The following is a 13,045-nucleotide window of genomic DNA, read 5'->3' on the forward strand; positions in this document are numbered from 1 at the left end:
AAACAGTATCGGGTCTGGCCACTTTCAGTCCTTTTGTCATGCTCCTTACAGACGCTGCTCAAGTATACAATGTTCAGAAAATATTTCCAGTTTATTCGTTACGCTGAAAACTTTTCTACGTTGGGACAAGATTCAGTACAGCGAGGGTGTGCATATCCGTTGAAAAAGTTGAAAAACTTTTGACAATACAACTTCGACAACAAACCCACAGCAGATCCATCCATACCATGCATACATGCGACTGAATAAATGCCTATGAATATTTTTTTTTTTTTTTTCGTTATTTCGAAATTCGCATGGGAAATTGAAAATTCAAATCCCCTTTGGTTCCTGCATAACTTCTCCTTCAAACGAATACAAAAAATATTATTGTCCATAAAACGTATCGCGATGTATTAAAGCCGAACAACGTAACACGAGCATTATCAATGCTGACTATCGGAGCGTCGATAAGAAAAGACGTGGACGTGATTTATATGTGTACATGCATGCGTATGTGTGTATAGAAATGAAAAAAAACGCTCTTATGGCACCGCCATCGTCCGAACTCGCACCGGCTGCTTTTACAGTTATTATTTTTTCTTGATAGCCTACATATATAACATCGAAGGTTTTAACGAGTCCACTCGATCACTCCGATTCCACTTAAGCAGCTCCCACGTACCTGCTGTAGTCCCCTAAAAGTGTTGCTCACAGTCTCCCTTCCTTAATACATTACCGTACTATCGCTTTTGCATCAGCGCAGACCAAAGTGTAAAGGGGGTCCCCAACAGCTGATATCGTTTGCCATAATTTTGACTGAATTTCAGCCGATTATCCCCTTGAAAAGGTTTTTGGTTTATTTTTAATTCGAAAAAAGCCACTGCGTGGCTAACCGGTCACTCCGCGAAGAGTCGACCTCATCCGTGACCGCTAACTCGAGACATTGCTGAAACTGCGCTCTAAGCGCACGCATCAGTCACTGTCGGCGATTAGAAAAAATGTTATTCGCCACTCCGTATCGAGTCGCTGTCTCAGCTCCGTTGATACATTGACATCCAGCCAGGGCGAGTCACCAGAGGGACAAACTACATGAATAATCTATTCGAATCTGGAGCGGACCAAAAAGCATCAGCGAAAAAGGTGAACGTTGGCAGAAGGGATTTTCACAGCGACTGAATGTACCGTGATCCGAATGGAAAAAAGTGACGATCTACCGTCTCGTCAGTGTTTATTTCCCACACAAAATACTTCCCCCGTGGCCATTTGAGGGTCATTTAGAAAAGTTTCTAAGAGGCGGAAGCGACGCACACGTGGAAGTTTTGTTCCTTCGGTTTTCATGATCGATCTTTCCCTCCGGTTCTCGCATGTCGTCAGTGACTCACCTCCTCAACTCATGCGTAAAAATATAAGTAAACAGATACTCTCGAGAAGGCCACTAGAGCCTCAACCAAGTATTATCTGAACTCGAGTCTTATCAGCGCGGCTACAGTCGAAAATGGCTTCGCAGCAGTGACCAACACCTTAACGCATTCGTACACACGCTTACTCGAAGTTAAAAGAAACCTTCGTGCACACAGGTACGCGGCATCGATGCATGATCATCGTGAGAAGTCGCTTGAGTAAGGTGTTCAACGGTCAGTTGGCTCACGGACTCGCGAACGTTCGGACACGATTCTCCGCGTTTATTACTATAAACTACCGGTACGAGTGCTGCCGCAAGATGAGCGTGTAGACACTCCTTATTTGTGCGTGCAATCGTCCATTTTCGTGTTTGTTCTGTCAAGTGATTCGCGGGAAAAAACGCGACACAGCAGCACGCTTCGTATAAATATCGTACCGGAGGCTGCACGGTGGGAGAACCAAGCGTGTTATTCATCTCGGTCGTTGCTCCGAATTCTCTAAACCTCCGAGCAGTTGCAGAAAATCAAACAGCGCAGAGCGAGTGAGTGAGTGAGTGAGGATGAGTGAATACGACTAAGAGAGAAGGGGAGATAGTGCAAAAGCCCGAAAGAGAGAGAGAGAGACACAGAGAAGGAAAAAAAACGAGAATGACCATGAGTTACAATCATGTGCAGACTATTCGAAAACTCGTGACAAATATAAATGGCTTTAATCGGGAGCGTCCTACTCGGGAATTAAAATGTGACAAGATACAAATCAGAGCTCGCCTCGGACAATTGCATTGTCATCGTATCGGGGGTTAATCGATCGCGTGCTCGCCAATGACCATAACAACATTGTCGTTGTATATGCTTCACGTATGTAGTTTTAGATTTAACTACATTTATGAATATATATTCGTACCTGAACGACGCACGAACTTCTCACTTCAAATCTCAGAAGAACAAAAGTTCGCTTCCGTTTCCATTGTTACCATCAATACGATTGCCTTGGTAAAACCGCAAACATGAGGCATCTTTGTTCATTCGCTTGTCTTTCTTCAGCCGTAGCAGCTTTGATTTTACTGACATTATTATTTTACTTCCCGCTTGAATTTCTTGCAGAAAAATGAGAGGATTCGTTCGACGTTTTAGGTAAATCTTTCTTTACCAGAGAAAAGTTATCAAAGTTCACACGCATATTTGCACGCGATCAGTCACGCATTGACGCGACGAAGAAAGCTCTCTGGGTAGAGCGAAAGGCTAGTTTCTTCTGAGAAAGAAAAGATTCTTTCACTCTTTGATTATTACTTTTTCGTTAACAATCCCTTTTCCCCGAACCGTTACAAAACGGTACGCAGAAGTTTTACAATGAGGATAAAGTTTCAGCGTTCGAACAGCACTTCGAGCAAAAAGTAACCAAGGTCATTACACTTCTAGTGTTCCTCTACGGATATACTTACGATTTGACAGCTAAAGCCGGAGTGACTCATTAATATTTACGCGAAAATAAGTAAAAAGGAACGCCACAGTAGTTTTTTTTCATTCGAAATTTCTATTGAGATAGACAATAATTTTTTGTAGAATCGACGAATAAGCATTTCAGGTGGCGGTAGACAATGAATTATGCAGGGAAAAATTGACCCGCAAAGTTCACCGACGTGTCAGTGTGACCTCGGATTGTTAACGTCAATAAAAATGTATAAATATGAGCACACACATAAATCGGGTAAACAGCCGTAGTATATTTACCGTATAAATACAGACCCTTCGTAAATAAGCGTGCCTTGCCGACATGCTAACTCCAGGAAAAATAGATGTAGTCAAGGGCTCAGACGTTGACTACACGTAAGAAAAATCGTTTCGGAATGTACACTTTAGAAATATTTTTCAAACTGACTGCGTCGTAATTCTTTTCGTAAAAATCCTCGAGCAACTAAACGATGAAATGTGGAGTTTTTCATCGGAAGTACATTTTAATGATAACGACAAAGCGCGTTCGAAACGTGAATTGGGTTGTTTGAAAGTGTAGAATGTATTCGTGGAATCTCGAATTTCTACGATGATTTGAGAATATCCTGAGCGCGTGTATCCATAAATATAAAATGGTCAGAATATGATCGATTAGAAAAGATTAGAGATTAGCTCGAGTACGTCCAATCAGTAAGAATGGTTGTATGTCCGCAATCGAGACGGAAGCTGATTAAATGCTAGCGAACCCAAAAATTCGGTTGTGAAAGTAATTTTTATGGCGAGTCTTTCCACTCGAAGTAATGTGACACTTTAAAACTTATTTTTTTTTCCCGATTGTATGCTTTACTTGGCAGGTAATGAAAGAAATAGGATGAAAAATGTTCAGCTCATTAACGGTATTCAGGTATGTACGCGGATGGGTTTAATATAAGTGGGGTTTAGAGCAGTCTGCCGGATCGTTAAGCGGCAAACACGATCTGGCGAAGCACAACGAGCAATGACATGCGAAGGAGAGACAGACGAGATGATCGGGCCAGAGCACATAGAGCATAGTACATGGAATGGTGGGATGATTGGCTGCTTCTCTCTCTCGTAGCTCGCTGTTGGTCCCGTTGGGGCATGTGTAATTGGCAGCCCAGCTCCAGTTGTCCCTTGCACACGCCCGCGCTCCACCGACTTTTATCGGAGCAGCACGCTCGTGACACGAGCGTGATACTCGTGCACGAGACTCGTGCTACGCACGTGTGTCGACAGTAAATAAAACCGATCTAAGACGTACAGACGCTCACATATGTACGGCGAGCGAGCAGATCGATCCGGGCAAAAATGAAACGTTGAGCCTTTATAGCGGTTTGAGGCTCCAACGGTATTTATGTACAACTAACTCGCCTTTATAATTTTAATCTCCAGCCGTCATGGCGAACCGAGAACATCAAAATCGTCGCTCGAACGGCAATGACGGCGAGGAGCACTCTTTATAGCTTCGTCCCTTTCCGTAGAGAAGGCTTGTTATGCGTGGGTTTTGCTCTTCATTGTCATCGATTTTCTGCGATCATTACTCTGAATTAAATTCTTATTCTGTTTGCTACCAAATGTCACAGTGACAGTCCCTCGTGTCCGTGACAACTGAGATTCGTTCTCGACAAAGTCGTGAACGGGGAAGAATAAGAAAGAATAATTATTCTGATAAAATTTTGCTCGAAGGAAAATTATATTGAAACTCGAGGAAGTAGAGGATAAAAAATATCGTCGAATTGTTTGATTATTCTGAAAAATGTGTAGGGAAGAAATTTCCCTCCGCATTTGAGTATTCTCACTGAGATCACGAAGCGTTATCATTTTAGGTATTTTTTTTATCGATATTTGGAAAAGTATCTGAACCTTGCGTCATCTTGTCATCACTCAATAGCTGGTCAACATTTTGGAGCTTTGTGCTGAGGGGGGCAAAAATAGAGCTTAAATAGAGCGTGTGTCGGTAGACAAAAATAGAACTTAAAATCCTAAACGGCCGAGTCGTCTCGAGGGCAGGCTTTTTTACTGTTGAACGTACAAGGACACGAAGCCATAATTTTTCCATCTTGAATATGTTTCGTGTACGTTGTTTGCGATGAAATGGAAATGAGTAAGTGAATATGAAAAAAATCCGTTTTAACTTGGATTCTTTGAATTTTCTCTACACGTAGATTTGAACATGTTTGCTCGACGGATCAACAAAAGTTTTGTGCCACGATGTGAAAATTTTTTAAGCACGTTTCATACGTAAACGCCCACGCAAGCAGGTGAAATCTCTATTCACGGAATTCACGAGCGCATGGTCGTTTTTCTGTTCCAACCCCGGAGCATATTTTTCGTCCCGTATCTTTCGTGGCCAGAGACACTACCTGAGAGGAGTGGTAACACAAAAATAAAAACTAAAAAAATCGCCCACTGGTTGAAACGGAAGAGTGGCCGACCGGTTATTAAAATTACCAGGCTGCTTGCTCGTTCGTTCGATCGTTCGCGCGTTCATGCGCCGATGTCGGAATTCATACTTTTCCTTGGTTTTTTTCACGCATTTGTATCCATACACATAATTAGGAGTTAATACAACCAACGAATTTTTTAACATTCGCATAGGATTTTAAAACGAGATAGCATTTCGCTTGGTAATATTTTATGCCATGTAAACATTCGAGAGCCTGTCAAAAGCAGAATCTGTACGTTCATCACAAATGAATGTACGATTTTCCATAATTATCGTACTTCAAAAATCTTGGCCACCATTTCGGACCGCCAATTTCCAGCTTTCACAGTATTTTATATGATCGGTTAATAAGATTTTTAGACTTCGTGATAGGCCCCCGGTTCCTCTTCCCTCAGGGGCCCTTCACTGCTAAATCTAATGCAAAGCTTTGGAAAGTGGAATACGTGCGTTGTGCATTATAAACTCGGTGCGATGCAAATGGCAAATCTGTCGTTCTTCAAAATTTCTACCTCCACATATTGCGTTATCCGCGCCTGTCTCTCCCGTTGAGCCCGCATTTCCTCATTGATAATGCCCCGGTTCACGCTAAGTTTCGACGAAGAATCTCCCGATAGAGAGACTTGTGGCAGCATACCGCGAGAGGACGAGAGGGAGAGAGAAAGAGAGACGAAGCGAGCGATACGAGGATGGGAGATGCAGTAGGAACGAACGAAATTTGCGCGTTGGAGCGCGAGCTTCAACAGTCGTTAATTAACGGAACGCCAATTATCTACTGAAATTACAGACAGAGAGAAAGAGAATAAAATAAACAGGGAGGGGAGGGAGATGAAACGAGAAATGTGAGTGCTTTACTCTCACATTTCTCTTTGCCTTAGCCTCGTCACGCTTCTCATTATTTGATGCTCCCATAGACTCTTTCTCTCCCTTCCTCTTTGTTCCATTTTTTCTCCTGATCTCTTTCTCCGTCCGTCTCTCTCTTGCGCTATTTCTCGATATCCCTTAAACCCGCTCGTTGTGCCTGTTTCCCCACTAAGGATTCAAGAGAGAACCGGAATTTCCGGGCTGTGCTTTCTCCTTCTTCCCGCACCTCGTAATAATCGTCCTCGTGTTGCGGAACGTTCGGGTGGATCGGAGCAGGAATGATCGCGCGAGGGAAAAGAAGAGACTGCGATGAGGAAAGAGCGCAGTTTGGAAACCCGCCAGGAACAGTCTTGGGTGACTCTCGACCAGCAGTCTCGAAGGGACGTGAAGTCATGCGAATGCAGCGCGAGTGTCAAAAAGCGGGTGCGGCAGAAAGAGAAGGAGAAAGAATTTTAGGTATATACTTGCGAATAAATGGGTGGATGGAGAGAAACGTGAAAAGAGATGGAAAGTTTATAGTTTGAGATAGCTCAGCTGATTTCACGGCGCGAATGAAAGAACCACGACGACCATCACGTGCAGAAAAAATGAAGAAGGAAGAGCAGAAGAAGAGGGAAGCAAAACGAGAAAAGAAAGTACCTCAGCCAATCTACTTCTCGCATTGCGCATCATCCTCGAAGTGCCTCGTTCCTTCTCATCCTTCTTTATCTCCATGTTCTTGTTTTTCTTTATCATTTTAGCGTGCGGCTATTTAATTAAACGGTGAAACAACCGAGCTTAATAGATCCTTTAAGTTTTGCTACTCCTCTCGTTCCTGCTTTATCGATGGCTCATTATCACTCGCTCTGCTATACTTCAAAATTTATATTCTACATTGTCAAACTCGCAGTCGGTGTCGTTGAGCTAAAGAAATAGTCACTTCAAAGGTCACTTTTATCATGAAAAATATACCATCGATACAGAAACTGCTTTTAATATATTTTTTAACCATCCGGAGAATGTGAATACCATTATTATTATAATAAGAGAAATGAAAGATGTATACCCATCGATAAAATCAACTTCACAAGGGACAAAGAACTCTTCGATCGATTATAGCTTTCGAACTTTATCTTCCCATAGAAAAACTTTGCTTCATTAGTGAAAGTTCTTTTTTCTCGATTTTTATAATTAATGAACTTGTCATCGGTATTTTTTTTATTCTCATCCCTTCGAGTTTTCACATTCTCATTTATTATGCGCTCCACCCTAACACCATTCCAATACCATTTCGTTTTCCTACAGGCTGCTCCATCAGGTTCGTTAGAAATGGAATAAACAAAATCAATATGGGAGAATTTGGAATTTGTTGAAAAAAAATTGACGAAGAATCTTCATCCTCTTCAGTAGTTTGATCCTAAAAATAATTCATAAGAGCTTTAGTTCTCCAGCGTTAATCTCTCAAACAGTTGTGAATCATTTATGAATTTCTCGCGGGTAAAACGTCACGAATTATGTATCGGAGTCCATATAAAAATTGTTCATTCAGAATAATTTTCACGATTCGATTAAAAATGGAATGCTCGATACGTTACGAGGAATTGTTTTTTGTCTCATATCGGTTGACCTCGTCACACAGCTGTGAGAAATCGAGCCACTGCCACCAGCTTCGTTTCAGTGAACAGAAACCGAATTCTTAAATTATTTCGCTTTAACAAAAATATCAACGATGTCGACTGAGTGAATTTGTAGGCGAAGTTACGGTAGGCGTTCGCAAATTTCGCGAGCGCTGATACAACAAAAAATTTACGACGTGCCATATCTCGATGGAAAAGAACAAAAACACCATTTTTTTGCGACAATAAAAATAATGGATCTTGTAACGCGAATTCCTAACATAAAAACATTTCGCAAGTTCAATGTCCTTTAATATAGATCAATAATAAAAAAATATTGTGATTATCACGTAGATGCGGATTTCGCTTGACCGATTTAGTAGTTTCGTAGCAAGCATAAAAAGTGTGCTGCAATCGCTGAATGAATTGTTCGTAAATTCATTAACTGAAGTTTCACGGCCAAGAGCTTGCCAGCAAGGAGAAATCTAACCGTACATTATGTGCACGCGTATGTATTTACGGTAATATAAAGCACGTACGATTTTCCGTGACGCTAACGAGATCACGTGACCACCGAGGTTGTTGTCCATGGTGGATTTATGAAAAATCGTTTCCACAAGTAGAATAAATGACGTTTCCTGCTTGTTCAATTTCGTGAACGATAGCAATTTTCCAATTGAACAAATAAAAGTTGAAGACCAAAAGGAAAACGAAGACGTGAGAGTATGAAACGTAAACGCTTGAGAGTTTTATGGAAATTGACACGCCACGGGGTTGCGTGTGCGAGAGTAATGCAATCGTGACTTCTATTGAGATTTTTTTTCGATATATCCTGAACGAGAATTACCACCGATGGAAATGAGAATATTAAAAATGAAATGAAGAACGTTGAGAAAAGAATATGCAAAGATATAGAGAAGCCGTGAAAAACCCAGGCGAACCTCTGACATAAGAGACGTAACAACTCCCCCGAGTCATAATAACGTACCAATTGTGCTGACTCGTGTTTGTCTCATATCGATCTCAGCCTGAATAATGCTTCACGACTCTTCACATTATTATCGACAGCATATGCGTCTATATTACACAGTGCATACATCGCATGTGTGCACCAAGTAAATATATTGACACAGTAAAAGCTCTTGCTGAGCTTCAAGTGTTTGCCAAAGATTCTGAATAGCTTTTCGGTACATGTTGAGTAATTACAATACATAAGACTAATCACGTGCATGTTAATTCGATGATACACGCTTATTCTTGCAAGAATCACTGCGCGTCTTTGCGATATGTACTCTCGTCTGAATTTATGCGACGCGAAATATCCATGCATCCCGCATCGTATTATTTTTTTTTTTGTTATTTTGCTTCTCGCAAATGTTTCAGGGAAACCTCCCTTTTGGTGCTCAAGTTTGTACTTATTCATGCATAATTTATTTTACATTTTATTACGATCAATGGAAACCCTTTGACAACGATCCGATCAATCGAGTATCGATTTTTTACGAAGGTATAAAATTCAAAAAAATCCAATCTACCTTATGCTCGACGCGATGGTTTATTGAACTTTTGTGAGAATCGGGAGAAAATTTTCTCGAAAAATTTCAATACTTTTCCAATAATATCTTTTAACGAATTTAATGGAGAAGCCTTCATGAAGAGTCTGATGAAACATTAGGAACTTTGATCATTCGGGTTACGAGAATGTTATTGAAACACTTTACGAAATATCACTTCCTGTAAAGTTCCACGTGGAAAAATATATGAGAACTACCTTAACTGGACGATGCTAAAAGTTAATTCATGTTCAATATTGGTCCGGAGTCAAGTTTTGAACACAACAGTATAGCGAAGTATGCTTAGTTTCCATCCACACAAATTTTGCTCCTGTAATCGGAATTTTATGTGACGGAATCTGACGACACAAACACGAGAACATTCTAATCACCGGTTAAGTCTCCGTAGGTTCCCGTGACTCGTTATCAATATTCCGAATATTAATTAACACATTTGGAAACTTTCCTCCACGAATTTAACACGCGCTGGTAATTTTCTCGTATATCTAATAAGACCTACGTCAATACATGGTGGTGATATGTGATAAAGTTAATGAAGCGATAATGTTCCTGAACATACATGACATGTATTATTTATTAGTGCCAATTACATAGTCTCTACAACTTAAGTTGAACTTTGATGAAGGTGAATCCTCTGTATTGTAACAATATTATGGCAATTATGTGCAAACTACGAAAGTAGTTGATCGTTCTCCTCGTTTTTTTTTTGTTAAATCTCTGCACTCGCATGGATTTCTACAAGAAGTGTTTTTTTCATTTCGTCCGTATTACATTCCAAAGTAAGATTCCTCGAGCAGATGTCAGCCACGAGGAAAATTCATTGAATGTACTTAAAAAAATGGGAACGTAAATCAAAAATTTTAATTTGTACCTTGAATTTGTCTCATGATCGAACAATTTTAAGGCACGATATCTTCTCAGGGTCATGGCGTAATCACAAAAACAGGTTTTCAGTAATGAGTAGAGGACATTCTTATTCGAATGATTCACGACTCTTTTTATATTTATATGAAAGTATTTCCGCGCACGCTCTGATAACTCGCCAATTCCAACGTGGATACAAGGTGGAATTTTCAGAAGAATTTCATTCCCGGATGCCTGTCGATCCTTTGAACATTTATTTTCAACTTTTTTCAAACTTCATTCTTAAACTGCAGCCAACAGTTTTTGAACACGAATTCACATCGTTTTTGCGCTTAATCTTCCTTTCACGGCGTTTGATTACAATGGGTCTCGTTATCATCAGCGTTTTTAATTGTGCTGACAATATTTGTTTTTACAATTGCATGTAATTGGCATACACAAATCCGCGTACAAATACGATAATATTTCTTATCGGTTGAGATCAAAAGTTTATCACGTCTCATACGTTTTGTTATTTTATGTGAAACGAGCTCGCATAAAATAATATTATAAAAGCAATTAAATACTTCGAAATGATAATGTTTGGAGGTCAACAGTCCGATCGAGAATGTTGGTTGTGCGAATGTAGCGTGGTTCAACAAGTAATCACCGAACTCTGACAGCTCCGAACAACGCTGACGCTGAGTTCGGTGAGCGCTTAGTGTCAAGCACCGGCTCGCGGTAACAATCGTTGAGCAAAACACAATTTTTCCAAGTTTCTGATGATTTTGATAAATTGAAATTCTTTATATTTTTGTACTCGAAAAAATGATGATGAAATTCTCAAACTGTTGGATTGAATGGCGCGGAGCTGTAAAGATCGATTAACAACCAAAAATGAATTCTAAATGAGTCAATACTTATCAAATATTTTTGAACAAACAATATTCTATGTTAAAATTCATTTCTGCTAATGGAATTTCATGCAGCAATACCCGAAGCACAGTGAAAATGAAGGATTAAATAAATTCTCAACTTTACGACATTCTTTGCACAGGTGGAGCGACGACCGGACGAATGTTGCAACGATGATAACGATCGTTTTAATCACCTGTTCAAAAAAATTGAACAATCTTGACAGTTTTTTTTCTCCCCATCGATTCATTATTGCATTTCAATGTCAAACGTTTATAACTTCTTGCAATACGTACATAACAATCTGCGAGAGCAGCACGAATGGTGAAATAAAAATCAGTAATGGGCAATAAAGTTGAGGAGTCCGTGAGAGGTAAACATGAAACGATGTGCGCGTGTTTCGTGTGGGGATTTACACGAGATACAGCAGAGGAGAGCCAAACTGGAGCCGATAGAACGACAGTTACGAGACCGCCGGTTAAATGATAATTAATGGCCGATTACTCGAACTGTCAACGGTGGCGCGCAAATATTTGTCCAGTGATTCACGTACATTTCCAAAATGCGCACATTCATGTATCGCGCGTTATTCCCTCTTCCATTTGAAAGCGTCATTTATATGAATATCGTATGTTTTAACGTATACACGTGCTGTTGAATACTGTAATTTATATTCGATTAATATTCAAATGGATTCGCCACAGCGGGTAAAAAATATGAAGCAAAAATGTTCATCATCCTTGCCAGGACTCAGCTCATCCCAGCAGCCTGGTCAACTAGGATCAAACTGACATAATATTTTTTACTTTGAATGATGAATTTAGATTAAAGGGATTTGGAGGGTTCGTAAACAAAAAAAAACCGTGTTTTTCGGGTTTTTCATCTTACAACGCGATACTTGGTGAACTATTAATATGAAAAAGTAACGTTTGTTTCAAGGCTTCCCCGGCGGCCCGTGAGTTCACTCGACATCAAGAACTCATCATGCAAATTCGTTGACCACGATTAAAAAAAAAGTTCAATGGAGTTTTGATACATATTGATAAAAAGGGACGATGACGCAAAGAGTAACGAGAAGTCATTTTTCATGGGATGCATAAGTGCGAATAATTCATGGGCGATTGTCTTTTTCCATGACAAGGGTACCAAGTTGTTTGGAAATATTTTTCGAGCTGAATTTCAGCTGCCCTTTTTTTAACTGATATTTTAGCGTGTGTTTTTGGCTCTGATCACTGGAATCGTATGATAACCTTTCATCGAATTTTTTGATGCATACGAAAGTACGAGGGAAAAATTTCATATGGAAAATTATTCTACCCTTAGCACTCGAGGAAATGCGTTGAAATGAAAAAAATTGGAAAAATGCTTGAAAAAATGAAAAAATTGATCATGGAGTTGTTCGGATACTTAACATTCCTCTTACCGCACGACCCATTTTGAATCATATTTGTTTAACGATTCTCAGTCGCAGTACTGCAGTATTTCCCCAGTATAATTGTCAATAGAACACCGCGTACAAGATAATTGAATGAAAGAAGTTGAAACAGAAACTACTTCTGTATTCAAAGCAGCTGAAATATAAAAAAACCTTGCGACACGAAGAAAAATGTCAAATTGCTTTGAAGCGAGTATATCGAAGAAAAAAAACGGCTTTCGATCGGACGACGGGTATAAAATCATTAAAGCTCATGCACGTGACTGCGGGATATACGAAGAATACAGAAAAGACTAGAAAAAGTGGTGGAAGACATTTTTTGTCCGGTCTCGACTGAGAGTTCGTTTGAAGGCACGCGAGAAGAAGCGCGACGATGATGACGAGGACGAAGGGACTGAAACCTCGGGATAATCACGAAATCAATTCGTAAAGTGGTGACAAATTCTTAGAGATTAAGGGAGCTTGGCTTCCTGGACACTCTCATATAAATGCTCGTCGCCAAAACCAAATCCCTCGACTCTTCG

At 40.1% G+C, this 13,045-nt stretch overlaps 1 protein-coding gene across 3 annotated transcripts in view; it reads left to right on the plus strand.

The window, feature by feature from the left end:
• LOC122406066 (putative aminopeptidase W07G4.4) overlaps nt 1-13,045 on the plus strand; it is a 65,207-nt gene that overhangs the window by 14,844 nt on the left and 37,318 nt on the right. Inside the window, exon 1 of one of the 3 annotated variants that reach the window (XM_043411266.1) lies at nt 1,631-2,240. The exons of the other annotated variants lie outside the window; for them this stretch is intronic. The gene's annotated coding sequence lies outside the window, so the exon portion shown is untranslated. Of the gene's footprint in view, nt 1-1,630; nt 2,241-13,045 lie in introns of those variants that run through there. 3 annotated transcript variants of the gene reach the window in all.

The sequence above is a fragment of the Venturia canescens genome, chromosome 2, assembly GCF_019457755.1.
Source record: "Venturia canescens isolate UGA chromosome 2, ASM1945775v1, whole genome shotgun sequence".
NCBI classification, from domain to species: domain Eukaryota; kingdom Metazoa; phylum Arthropoda; class Insecta; order Hymenoptera; family Ichneumonidae; genus Venturia; species Venturia canescens.